This window comes from Caretta caretta, chromosome 10 (genome assembly GCF_965140235.1).
Source record: "Caretta caretta isolate rCarCar2 chromosome 10, rCarCar1.hap1, whole genome shotgun sequence".
Lineage (NCBI taxonomy): Eukaryota > Metazoa > Chordata > Testudines > Cheloniidae > Caretta > Caretta caretta.
Genome location: NC_134215.1, coordinates 71,467,799 through 71,481,829, shown reverse-complemented (window position 1 = coordinate 71,481,829; position 14,031 = coordinate 71,467,799). Strand labels below are relative to the sequence as shown.

At 45.5% G+C, this 14,031-nt stretch overlaps 1 long non-coding RNA gene across 1 annotated transcript; it reads right to left on the bottom strand.

Moving 5' to 3' along the window:
• Positions 1 to 1,216: 1,216 nt before the first annotated feature.
• On the bottom strand, positions 1,217 to 12,206 carry LOC142073497 (uncharacterized). The gene is made up of 3 exons (XR_012670382.1): positions 11,981 to 12,206; positions 3,198 to 3,374; positions 1,217 to 1,823 (listed from the first exon to the last, which is right to left on the bottom strand). It is a non-coding gene; the product is annotated as an uncharacterized LOC142073497 (long non-coding RNA).
• Positions 12,207 to 14,031: the final 1,825 nt, after the last annotated feature.

Below are 14,031 nucleotides of genomic sequence, written 5' to 3'. Positions count from 1 at the left end.
TATGTGTTTGCACAGTACAAGGGGCAGGGTTTTCATTCTCAGCAGGCACTTCTAGGAACTATTGTGATATAGTTAATAATAATTGTCCAGAGCTTTGCTGTTCTGGGCTATCAGTCTGGTGTCTTTCACCAGCACTAAAATTCATATCTAAAGGGTAAAATCTGAGGCCTAAATACTTTGTTTGACAGGCAGATAGACTGGATGACTTAAGTCTTTCCCATCTCTAGTTTCTATGACACAGTCTTCCCTTTGAACTAACAGGTTGAGGCAGGTGTTTTGTACTCACTTGGGGTGAGAAGTTGTGAGGATTTAGTACACCATATGACTACAGCCTGCAGCAGAGAGACGTATACATTTGCTATGGCAACCAGAAGTAGCAAATTTGCAATGATGTATGTTGCACCTACTGTGTGATTCTGACACTACACAGGTGTCCTGTGGCACTGAGGTACTGCAAGAACTGGTGCCTGATTAAAAAATAAAAATAAAACCTACTCTAGCTAGGGAGAACACATGGTCCAGTCCTGTACAGGGCTCTTTAATGAACTGATCAACAGAAAAACACAGGAAGCAAATCTGGGCCTTAGCTCCAAAACATCACTCCTAGCTACAGTAAACTTAGCTGGGCACATAACAGACTCTAAATGTCGGACTCTCAGAAACAGACTTAGCTGCAAAATCTATATGTCAATTCAGAGTGAATTTTTCATCGAAGTGTGACATATCGGGGTAAATCTTACGTGTTCTTTTTAACAGAATCGTAGGCTGGATTATTTTATTGTTGTTGCTGTTGTTTTTCCCCCCTCCTTCAAATGGTTAATGTTATTCATTGATTAGGTTTTCTGCTGATTGGCTTGGTAGGTCCAACACGAAGCCAATCCCTGGTGGCAGCATCTGAAGCCCTTCGGTGAGGCACTTCAAAGTGGGTTCGTTTTGTGCTGTTCATTCGAGGAAATTCCTGAAACGCGGCTTACGCAGAAGGAACTTTAGTCATGAATGCTGACATCTTTAGTTGCCAATAAACAGTCCTACTGAATGCTCCCTTCTCCCAGGAGTTCACTCATTGCTAGGCTCAGGAGAAGTAGATTTTAATCGGTAAATGTCGATTAACATTGATTTCACCATACACACACACACAAACCAACCAAAAATATTTCCATCGATAATTATCAAAATTTACAGACAGGCAAAGTAAAAAAAAAAAATGCTGCTTTAGAACTTCTTAAAGTTTGCTTTAAGGATATTTACTTTGTATATTGTGACATCTGATGGTGACAGGTTTTGATTTAACAGGTATAAAGCTTTAACTTCATGACTCTCAGAGTCTATTGGCATTAAATAATCGTTTCCCCTTTTGTCTCACTCCACCATAATTTCCTGCAATTGTGAAAATGTAAATTGATCAAAACAGACCAAAAAATATCTTACAACCCATAATTTTGCACAGCTGTGAAACTGTAAATTGAAAAAAAGCTTAAAAATAAACGTTGATATTATCCACCCAAATTATCAGAAAATAAAGGCCAAATGCTGCCAGAGGTGGAGAGGCCTAAAACAATTTAGGGTTTATTTTTGTGCCTGTAAGAAGACACCAGTAAGCCATAAGTATGGTAGGGTATCCTGTCTCGGGCCTGCTTCAGAGCAGCCCACTGGTCCATTTCAGCCAGTATCTCATGTCCTCCCCTACCAGAACGGGCAATTTTTCAGTGGGTTGGGATTAAGATAATGTTTGTTAATTAAGAAGATGAACAAGGACTCCAGACTAGCTGCTTCACTGCCCAGCAACTAACCGCTCTGTTCAGCTCTTTCAGGTAGAGGACAGCCTGTCACAACAGAAGAAAATAGAGACAGTCATTGAGGTGCAGTTACCCAAACCAGAAGATCCTTCACTACACAGCTAGTCACTCTCCAGGACTGCAAACACTAGTAGTACATCTAGCATCTTAGCCAGCCTCCTGCTGCACCAGAATGGACCAATGAACCAGCTAGCCCAGTTTCCAGCCTTCAGTGGGGTGCAAGTCTGAATCAGGAGCAGCAGAAGCTCCCTAAAAAATGGGGGGCCACCAGCATCTGAACCATGGCCCTCCCCCCACACTGCCACTTCCCCCCAAAGCCCCATCCCCCACGCTGCCCTTCCCCCCCCGAGCCCCTGCCCTTGCACTGCCTATTCCACCGAGGCCCTGCCCTCATGCCACTCTTTCTTCCCGAGCCTCTGCTTTCACACTGCCCGTCCTCCTACCTCCCTATGTCACCTCTTCCCTTCAAGACCCTGCCCCCCACTCGCTCATCTCCACCTTCTCTCCCCCATCGCTCACCCTTATGGCCAGTAAAAAGTGATGGGGGCATGAAACCCTGTTTGTGCCCATAAAGCACCATAGTATTAGGGGAAACAATTATTTCCTCTTGTGTCAGAGACAGACAAGAACCTGATCTCTGAAGAGCATAGGCATCAGCAGGAGTCCTGTACATTGCTTATATTACAGATATATGTTGTCATTAAGCACCTAGGGAACCCCAGCTGCAGACCAGGACCCCACTGTGCTAGGTGCTGTATAAACACAGATTATAGGGAGAGTCTCTGCCCCCCAAAGCTGATACTCTAAGGATAAGATGAGAGGCAACAGGTGGATACAATGAAGAGCCTGGGTGGGACCACAAGAAAACACTAATGGAACAAGCATACAACAAAAGCTTGCAGCGGGGTAAGGTGCAGACAGAAGGTAAGCTCTGCGCATACATCCCATGATCCCACAAGTACTATTATTTACTATTTATACTACAGTGGCATCCAGCAGCTTCAATCAGCATCTGGATCCCATTGTGTCATTAACTGGCTGATCCAAAACAGGGCAATGATAGGTGAATTGCCCCGGTTTGGTGAGTTCCTCTCGCTCCTCCAGGATCCCCTCCCTCTCTTCCTGCAGCTGAGTGTGATCCTGTTTCTAAATGGAGAGTCCTTATTTCCAACCATCACTCGCAAAAGCTCCCTCTTACCGATGAGGTGGGGAGTGACCTGCGTGGATCCCACCAGCACCACTATGGACATCAAATGGAGAAGAGTCACTGAAAAGCAACGTAGGTCTCCCTGTGCATCTTCAACAGTGCAGCCGTTTCCCTCTGATTTAACGTACACCCCTAAAACAATGCACCCTCTCCCAGTCCTCAAGTCCTGTTGTCCGCGCTAGGCATCTACTTACTTCCCATGTGGTTCTGTTGTAGTTTATCCCAAAGGGACCGAGCTTCATGAAGGGACAGTTAAAAACGTTACCAAATTTAAAATGTTTTGTTGTCGCTGCTGCTCTCATCTCAATGAAAAGAAAAAACACTTCCAGGAGCTGTTCTGCAGTGCTAATGAAGATGTGAGACAAAGGGACCTGAGGAAGGGGGAGTTGTGGGGGAAGAACGGGAGAGAAAGAGATGGTGGCATTAGATTAGAGCCAAAGGAACTTCACATAAGAGCATGGTTATGCGTACCCCTGGTGGTACTCAGGGGTCTTCCAGGGGGTACATCAGCTCATCTAGATATTTGCCTAGTTTTACAACAGGCTACAGAAAAAGAACTAGCGAAATCATTACAAAGTAAAATTTCATATAGACAAATGAGAAAGTCGGCAATTTGTCAGTAACAGCGGCTGTGACACTTTTGTATTTTTATGTCTGGTCTTGTAAACAAGTAGTTTTTAAGTGAGGTGAAACTTGGGGTATGCAAGACAAATCAGACTCCTGAAAGGGGGACAGTAGTCTGGAAAGGTTGGGAATCACTGCTCTACGTTGACCAGACGTCCCTATTTTATAGGGACAGTCCAGATATCGGGGGATTTTTCTTATGTAGGTGCTTTTTACCCCTGACCCCCCGGTCCCAATTTTTCACACTTGCTAGCTGGGCACCCGAGCTGCCTCTTGTCTCCCATAAGCAAGCCAATGGCAGAGTTGAAATGGAATTAGACTAGAAATGCACGTGTGGTTTATACAAGGCGTTTCTCCAGCCAGCTGTTGCTGGATCCTTACCAGGTTCCTGGACTTAGTGGTTTATTAAGGTGCAGCAGGTACTTCTGAGTTTCACAGGGATGGAGCTGGGAAGCGGGGGAGGGCTTTGATAAGTTTGCGGGCGGTGATGGAGTTGACTGGGAGAAGAAACGTGTCTGATACTGCAGGGTGCTAAGTGCTTTCAACTCCCAGGGATGTCAGTGGCCCTCAGTGATGCGTGGCAACCCACAGGATGTGCTTTGTGCCTCCCTGGAGCATGCTGAAGTTGGCTAAAGCCTTGCCATCTTTCTATTCACCTGCTCTTTGCCTTTTGATGGGACAGATTGTAACAGAAGCTAAGCCTCCAAAGAGCTTGCTAAAAAGGCTTGGCTCATCTCGTTGATGCCGCTACCTTACTCTTGGCTAAACTTCTTCCTCCTGTGCCAATCTCAATAGTAACAAAAAGAAAAGGAGTACTTGTGGCACCTTAGAGACTAACCAATTTATTTGAGCATGAGCTTTCGTGAGCTACAGCTCACTTCATCAGATGTTTACCGTGGAAACTGCAGCAGACTTTATATACACACAGAGAATATGAAACAATACCTCCTCCCACCCCACTGTCCTGCTGGTAATAGCTTATCTAAAGTGATCAACAGGTGGGCCATTTCCAGCACAAATCCAGGTTTTCTCACCCTCCACCCCCCACACAAATTCACTCTCCTGCTGGTGCTAGCCCATCCAAAGTGACAACTCTTTACATAATCAAGTAGGGCTATTTCCTGCATAGATCAAGGTTTTCTCACATCCCCCCCACCCCCATACACACACAAACTCACTCTCCTGCTGGTAATAGCTCATCTAAACTGACCACTCTCCAAGTTTAAATCCAAGTTAAACCAGAACATCTGGGGGGGGGGGGTAGGAAAAAACAAGAAGAAACAGGCTACCTTGCATAATGACTTAGCCACTCCCAGTCTCTATTTAAGCCTAAATTAATAGTATCCAATTTGCAAATGAATTCCAATTCAGCAGTTTCTCGCTGGAGTCTGGATTTGAAGTTTTTTTGTTTTAAGATAGCGACCTTCATGTCTGTGATTGCGTGACCAGAGAGATTGAAGTGTTCTCCGACTGGTTTATGAATGTTATAATTCTTGACATCTGATTTGTGTCCATTTATTCTTTTACGTAGAGACTGTCCAGTTTGACCAATGTACATGGCAGAGGGGCATTGCTGGCACATGATGGCATATATCACATTGGTGGATGTGCAGGTGAACGAGCCTCTGATAGCGTGGCTGATGTTATTAGGCCCTGTGATGGTGTCCCCTGAATAGATATGTGGGCACAATTGGCAACGGGCTTTGTTGCAAGGATAAGTTCCTGGGTTAGTGGTTCTGTTGTGTGGTATGTGGTTGTTGGTGAGTATTTGCTTCAGGTTGCGGGGCTGTCTGTAGGCAAGGACTGGCCTGTCTCCCAAGACTTGTGAGAGTGTTGGGTCATCCTTTAGGATAGGTTGTAGATCCTTAATAATGCGTTGGAGGGGTTTTAGTTGGGGGCTGAAGGTGACCGCTAGTGGCGTTCTGTTATTTTCTTTGTTAGGCCTGTCCTGTAGTAGGTAACTTCTGGGAACTCTTCTGGCTCTATCAATCTGTTTCTTTACTTCTGCAGGTGGGTATTGTAGTTGTAAGAAAGCTTGACAGAGATCTTGTAGGTGTTTGTCTCTGTCTGAGGGGTTGGAGCAAATGCGGTTGTATCGCAGAGCTTGGCTGTAGACGATGGATCGTGTGGTGTGGTCAGGGTGAAAGCTGGAGGCATGCAGGTAGGAATAGCGGTCAGTAGGTTTCCGGTATAGGGTGGTGTTTATGTGGCCATCGTTTATTAGCACTGTAGTGTCCAGGAAGTGGATCTCTTGTGTGGACTGGACCAGGCTGAGGTTGGTGGTGGGATGGAAATTGTTGAAATCGTGGTGGAATTCCTCAAGGGCTTCTTTTCCATGGGTCCAGATGATGAAGATGTCATCAATATAGCGCAAGTAGAGTAGGGGCTTTAGGGGACGAGAGCTGAGGAAGCGTTGTTCTAAATCAGCCATAAAAATGTTGGCATACTGTGGGGCCATGCGGGTACCCATAGCAGTGCCGCTGATCTGAAGGTATACATTGTCCCCAAATGTGAAATAGTTATGGGTAAGGACAAAGTCACAAAGTTCAGCCACCAGGTTAGCCGTGACATTATCGGGGATAGTGTTCTTGACGGCTTGTAGTCCATCTTTGTGTGGAATGTTGGTGTAGAGGGCTTCGACATCCATAGTAGCCAGGATGGTGTTATCAGGAAGATCACCGATGGATTGAAGTTTCCTCAGGAAGTCAGTGGTGTCTCGAAGGTAGCTGGGAGTGCTGGTAGCGTAGGGCCTGAGGAGGGAGTCTACATAGCCAGACAATCCTGCTGTCAGGGTGCCAATGCCTGAGATGATGGGGCGCCCAGGATTTCCAGGTTTATGGATCTTGGGTAGTAGATAGAATATCCCAGGTCGGGGTTCCAGGGGTGTGTCTGTGCGGATTTGATCTTGTGCTTTTTCAGGAAGTTTCTTGAGCAAATGCTGTAGTTGCTTTTGGTAACTCTCAGTGGGATCATAGGGTAATGGCTTGTAGAAACTCGTGTTGGAGAGCTGCCGAGCAGCCTCTTGTTCATATTCCGACCTATTCATGATGACAACAGCACCTCCTTTGTCAGCCTTTTTGATTATGATGTCAGAGTTGTTTCTGAGGCTGTGGATGGCATTGCGTTCCGCATGGCTGAGGTTATGGGGCAAGTGATGCTGCTTTTCCACAATCTCAGCCCGTGCACGTCGGCGGAAGCACTCTATGTAGAAGTCCAGTCTGCTGTTTCGACCTTCAGGAGGAGTCCATCTAGAATCCCTCTTTCTGTAGTGTTGGCAGGGAGACCTCTGTGGATTAGTATGTTGTTCAGAGGTATTTTGGAAATATTCCTTGAGACGGAGACGTCGAAAATAGGATTCTAGGTCACCACAGAACTGTATCATGTTCGTGGGGGTGGAGGGGCAGAAGGAGAGGCCCCGAGATAGAACAGCTGCTTCTGCTGGGCTGAGAGCATAGTTGGATAGGTTAACAATATTGCTAGGTGGGGTGAGGGAACCATTGCTGTGGCCCCTTGTAGCATGTAGTAGTTTAGAAAGTTTAGTGTCTTTTTTCTTTTGTAGAGAAGCAAAGTGTGCGTTGTAAATGGCTTGTCTAGTTTTAGTAAAATCCAGCCACGAGGAAGTTTGTGTGGAAGGTTGGTTCTTTATGAGAGTATCCATTTTTGAGAGCTCATTCTTAATCTTTCCCTGTTTGCTGTAGAGGATCTTGATCAGGTGATTCCGCAGTTTCTTTGAGAGCGTGAGGCACAAGCTGTCAGCATAGTCTGTGTGGTATGTAGATTGTAATGGATTTTTGACCTTCAGTCCTTTTGGTACGATGTCCATCTGTTTGCATTTGGAAAGGAAGATGATGTCTGTCTGTCATTATGCAAGGCACTGCATTTAGCCGTATGGAGTGGAAATCTATCAACTGCATGAAGAAACTTGTACAGATACAGACAGACATCATCTTCCTTTCCAAATGCAAACAGATGGACATCGTACCAAAAGGACTGAAGGTCAAAAATCCATTACAATCTACATACCACACAGACTATGCTGACAGCTTGTGCCTCACGCTCTCAAAGAAACTGCGGAATCACCTGATCAAGATCCTCTACAGCAAACAGGGAAAGATTAAGAATGAGCTCTCAAAAATGGATACTCTCATAAAGAACCAACCTTCCACACAAACTTCCTCGTGGCTGGATTTTACTAAAACTAGACAAGCCATTTACAACGCACACTTTGCTTCTCTACAAAAGAAAAAAGACACTAAACTTTCTAAACTACTACATGCTACAAGGGGCCACAGCAATGGTTCCCTCACCCCACCTAGCAATATTGTTAACCTATCCAACTATGCTCTCAGCCCAGCAGAAGCAGCTGTTCTATCTCGGGGCCTCTCCTTCTGCCCCTCCACCCCCACGAACATGATACAGTTCTGTGGTGACCTAGAATCCTATTTTCGACGTCTCCGTCTCAAGGAATATTTCCAAAATACCTCTGAACAACATACTAATCCACAGAGGTCTCCCTGCCAACACTACAGAAAGAGGGATTCTAGATGGACTCCTCCTGAAGGTCGAAACAGCAGACTGGACTTCTACATAGAGTGCTTCCGCCGACGTGCACGGGCTGAGATTGTGGAAAAGCAGCATCACTTGCCCCATAACCTCAGCCATGCGGAACGCAATGCCATCCACAGCCTCAGAAACAACTCTGACATCATAATCAAAAAGGCTGACAAAGGAGGTGCTGTTGTCATCATGAATAGGTCGGAATATGAACAAGAGGCTGCTCGGCAGCTCTCCAACACGAGTTTCTACAAGCCATTACCCTATGATCCCACTGAGAGTTACCAAAAGCAACTACAGCATTTGCTCAAGAAACTTCCTGAAAAAGCACAAGATCAAATCCGCACAGACACACCCCTGGAACCCCGACCTGGGATATTCTATCTACTACCCAAGATCCATAAACCTGGAAATCCTGGGCGCCCCATCATCTCAGGCATTGGCACCCTGACAGCAGGATTGTCTGGCTATGTAGACTCCCTCCTCAGGCCCTACGCTACCAGCACTCCCAGCTACCTTCGAGACACCACTGACTTCCTGAGGAAACTTCAATCCATCGGTGATCTTCCTGATAACACCATCCTGGCTACTATGGATGTCGAAGCCCTCTACACCAACATTCCACACAAAGATGGACTACAAGCCGTCAAGAACACTATCCCCGATAATGTCACGGCTAACCTGGTGGCTGAACTTTGTGACTTTGTCCTTACCCATAACTATTTCACATTTGGGGACAATGTATACCTTCAGATCAGCGGCACTGCTATGGGTACCCGCATGGCCCCACAGTATGCCAACATTTTTATGGCTGATTTAGAACAACGCTTCCTCAGCTCTCGTCCCCTAAAGCCCCTACTCTACTTGCGCTATATTGATGACATCTTCATCATCTGGACCCATGGAAAAGAAGCCCTTGAGGAATTCCACCACGATTTCAACAATTTCCATCCCACCACCAACCTCAGCCTGGTCCAGTCCACACAAGAGATCCACTTCCTGGACACTACAGTGCTAATAAACGATGGCCACATAAACACCACCCTATACCGGAAACCTACTGACCGCTATTCCTACCTGCATGCCTCCAGCTTTCACCCTGACCACACCACACGATCCATCGTCTACAGCCAAGCTCTGCGATACAACCGCATTTGCTCCAACCCCTCAGACAGAGACAAACACCTACAAGATCTCTGTCAAGCTTTCTTACAACTACAATACCCACCTGCAGAAGTAAAGAAACAGATTGATAGAGCCAGAAGAGTTCCCAGAAGTTACCTACTACAGGACAGGCCTAACAAAGAAAATAACAGAACGCCACTAGCGGTCACCTTCAGCCCCCAACTAAAACCCCTCCAACGCATTATTAAGGATCTACAACCTATCCTAAAGGATGACCCAACACTCTCACAAGTCTTGGGAGACAGGCCAGTCCTTGCCTACAGACAGCCCCGCAACCTGAAGCAAATACTCACCAACAACCACATACCACACAACAGAACCACTAACCCAGGAACTTATCCTTGCAACAAAGCCCGTTGCCAATTGTGCCCACATATCTATTCAGGGGACACCATCACAGGGCCTAATAACATCAGCCACGCTATCAGAGGCTCGTTCACCTGCACATCCACCAATGTGATATATGCCATCATGTGCCAGCAATGCCCCTCTGCCATGTACATTGGTCAAACTGGACAGTCTCTACGTAAAAGAATAAATGGACACAAATCAGATGTCAAGAATTATAACATTCATAAACCAGTCGGAGAACACTTCAATCTCTCTGGTCACGCAATCACAGACATGAAGGTCGCTATCTTAAAACAAAAAAACTTCAAATCCAGACTCCAGCGAGAAACTGCTGAATTGGAATTCATTTGCAAATTGGATACTATTAATTTAGGCTTAAATAGAGACTGGGAGTGGCTAAGTCATTATGCAAGGTAGCCTGTTTCTTCTTGTTTTTTCCTACCCCCCCCCCCCAGATGTTCTGGTTTAACTTGGATTTAAACTTGGAGAGTGGTCAGTTTAGATGAGCTATTACCAGCAGGAGAGTGAGTTTGTGTGTGTATGGGGGTGGGGGGGATGTGAGAAAACCTTGATCTATGCAGGAAATAGCCCTACTTGATTATGTAAAGAGTTGTCACTTTGGATGGGCTAGCACCAGCAGGAGAGTGAATTTGTGTGGGGGGTGGAGGGTGAGAAAACCTGGATTTGTGCTGGAAATGGCCCACCTGTTGATCACTTTAGATAAGCTATTACCAGCAGGACAGTGGGGTGGGAGGAGGTATTGTTTCATATTCTCTGTGTGTATATAAAGTCTGCTGCAGTTTCCACGGTAAACATCTGATGAAGTGAGCTGTAGCTCACGAAAGCTCATGCTCAAATAAATTGGTTAGTCTCTAAGGTGCCACAAGTACTCCTTTTCTTTTTGCGAATACAGACTAACACGGCTGTTCCTCTGAAACCTGTCAATAGTAACAGTTCACAAGAACTGTGAATAGCCTAGATGCACCCCACCACCTCAGATCTGAAGACCGATGTGCTCCCCTTCCGTCTGTGCAGCCTCTTCTAAGGCAACATCTCCCTCTTCTCTAGAGGCCACAGAGCCATCCATCCGGGGAGGGGGGAAAGAGAGAGGGGGCAGGAGTAGGACTGGTGGGTCCTCAGGGCCTCTGAAAGTTGGGCTGCTTTTAGATTAGGTGCCTAAACACAGATTGATGAGCCGAATTTTAGTCACCCAGGTTTGGGAACATTGGAGTCGAGGCTTTGTCCCAGTGCTTCTCTTCTTAATGACTAAAGAGGGATATTGGCTTCGCTTGTGATGGGTGCTGTCAAAAACCAGATATCAAAATTAAAGATCAGCAGCCTCTGGATTTCAACTTTCATTTAATTTCCTGGCATTTGATGTGCATGCTCATAAGCAGCAGATGTAATGATACACATATTCATTGTGCATTTGACCCCAGAGCTGGAATCCATGGGCTTGAGCCGAACCAGACAAAGGAAAAACTCCACTTAACTTCAATGGGCTTTGGAAAAGGCCCTGTGTAGGCACTGTCGATTTACCAAGGTTCCTTTGTTGGATATGTTTGGGCCATGTCTCTGATTGATTATTTTGTGCCAGTTATTATCCATCAACCAGGATTAGAGAAAAAAAAGTATGTACTTTGTCAACTTTGTTCTTCCTTGCAGTTTTAAGACAACAGTACAAACCACCCTCTCTGCCCCCATCCTGCTTTTGCTCCATCTATTTGGTATGTTTCCCTCCTAAATTATCAGTGACGAATTCTTTTTATCTTTTATTCCTTTTCATAAAATGAAACAAAACACACAATGATCTGGAGGCAGCCAAAGGTCCCTGCTAATTGTGGCTGTGAGCAGTTACTACCCAGGCCAGAGGACAGGAAAGTTTTCTTTTAATGGTTTGTGCATAGATTGGAGGCAGCTTTCATGTATACAGCTTTGCAATTCTGAAGCTAACATGGATAAAATACAAACCCCCCAAAACCAAACATTGTTATAAAACTTTGGGAGGTTGGTTTGTTTTTTTTCCCCCTTAAGTAAAAAGGATCCATATGGCCTCTACTGAGAGTTAGCAATTAGCATGTGCTGGGGGAAGCAGAAGGGAGACGCACGCAACATCTTCATGACTACCCTTGATGTGTTACCGCCGCGGGGAGTGAAGACTAAGGTCTCACCCCAGGGCAGCTAATAAAAACAGGAAGTGTTTACTGGGAAACGTTGTGCTTCATTGTTCAAGGCTCTACAAAGCAGAACTAGAGCAGCTTACCGCTTCCAGTGATCATGGCCCCTGTGGATGCAACTGCCAGACGAACTGCATTTCACTTCTCCTTTCATGCCATAATTACACTCATTAGGAGTCAGATCCTGAAGTCCTTCACATGGGTAACTTGAGCGGAGGGGGTCCTGAGCTCATGCAGCCAGGCTTGGCAAGAGGGGCATGGAAGAAGGGGGTACACCTTTGGTGTATACTCCTCGGATGCTGAATCCCTCTCTGTGTCAGACAAATGAGTTTCTGGTTCTGCAGCATTGGAAGAGGGGGAGAAGAAAGGCAGAGGGAGTTGGTTGTTTCTTTCAGATTCTTCCACCACCCTCAGTCCTATTATAAATCTAGCAGATGATGATACAGAGAGAGTGACTATTTATTTGACTTGCCCTCTGAGTTGTGTAACTCTCCTTTGGAGGTGGGGTTTCTGGGAAGAGTCCAGTAGGGGAAAACCTAGAAGTAAGGCTCCTGCAGAAACTGTTCTGTCCAGGAGCCTTTGGGGCCTGGCATTTGACCACTCCCTCTGCTGGTCTCCCCAAGATCCATGGTTTAAGGGAATAATAATAGTAATAATGAATGACCGTAATAATACTTAGCGCCGCAACTCCAGGGAGTGGATGGAAAGCAGCAAAGCATTCTGTGCTCATGGATGAATTCTAAGGAAATTATGCACATGAAAACTCAGGAAGTGGCCTCTCTTCTCTGCGGTTTATTATTTACATCATTATTTTCTCTGGCAACTCCCCCTCACCACCACCACTGTAATTAATGGAAGTTTCGTTTGAGCGAGGACTCCAGTATTTAGCCTACTGTATGTTTTATCCTTTACCTTGCAGCAAGACTTCACTTTAGTAGTTCCTCCGCTGAAACAGGAATGTATTTATCTCACTTTCCCCACAAGGTTTCCATAGTTTTCTCTGGCCGCTTTCCCTATCTGCTCCTTTGTATGGTTGCTCCTCCGTTTCAGTCCTTTATTAGTTTATCATTTGATCCAGCCATGTGGTGGTCAATAAGAACATAAGAACGGCCATACTGGGTCAGACCAAAGTTCCATCAAGCCCAGTATCCTGTCTTCCGACAGTGGCCAATGCCAGATGCCCCAGAGGGAATGAACAGACAGGTTATCATCAAGTGATCCATGCCCTGTCACCCAATCCCAGCTTCTGGCAAACAGAGGCTAGGGACACCATTCCTTGCCCATCCTGGCTAATAGCCATTGATGGACCTATCTTCCAAGAATCTATCTAGCTCCCTTTTAAACCCTGTTATAGTATTGGCCTTCACAACACCCTCTGGCAAGGAGTTCCAGAGGTTGACAGTGCGTTGCGTGAAAAAATACTTTCTTTTGTTTGTTTTAAACCTGTTACCTATTAATTTCATTTGGTGGCCCCTTGTTCTTGTATTATGAGAAGGAGTAAAAAAACACTTCCTTATTTACTTTCTCTATACCATTCATGATTTTATAGACCTCTATCATATCCCCCCTTAGTCGCCTCTTTTCCAAGCTGAAAAGTCCCAGTTTTATTAATCTCTCCTCATACGGAAGCCGTTCTATACCCCTAATAATTTTTGTTGCTCTTTTTTGAACCTTTTCCAATTCCAATATATCTTTTTTGAGATGGGACGACCACATCTGCATGCAGTATTCAAGGTGTGGGCGTACCATGGATTTATATAGAGGCAATATGATATTTTCTGTTCACATAACGACGGGCCTGTAATAACCAATTCATGACTGGCTACTAACATCATACTCCCTTGCAAAGCTGTATACATGATTGTGAGAAACCAGAAGTTATGTCTGAAACTACAGGCCCCAGTGCCTTGAACTAACTGGGAATCTCTGTTACCTGTAGCAGTAAAAATGCATGTAGCTCTGTGGGATTCCAGAGACCAGAAGGTCGCCCACATAGTTGAGAGGGTCGGACATTACCCACCCAGTAGAGGGCACTGGTGATACATAACACTGCTCAGGGTGTTACACCGCTACAGCTCAAACATTGCCATGATGACAAACTTTGATCGACTTTGTTGTAATTAGAAGAAAAGGAGGA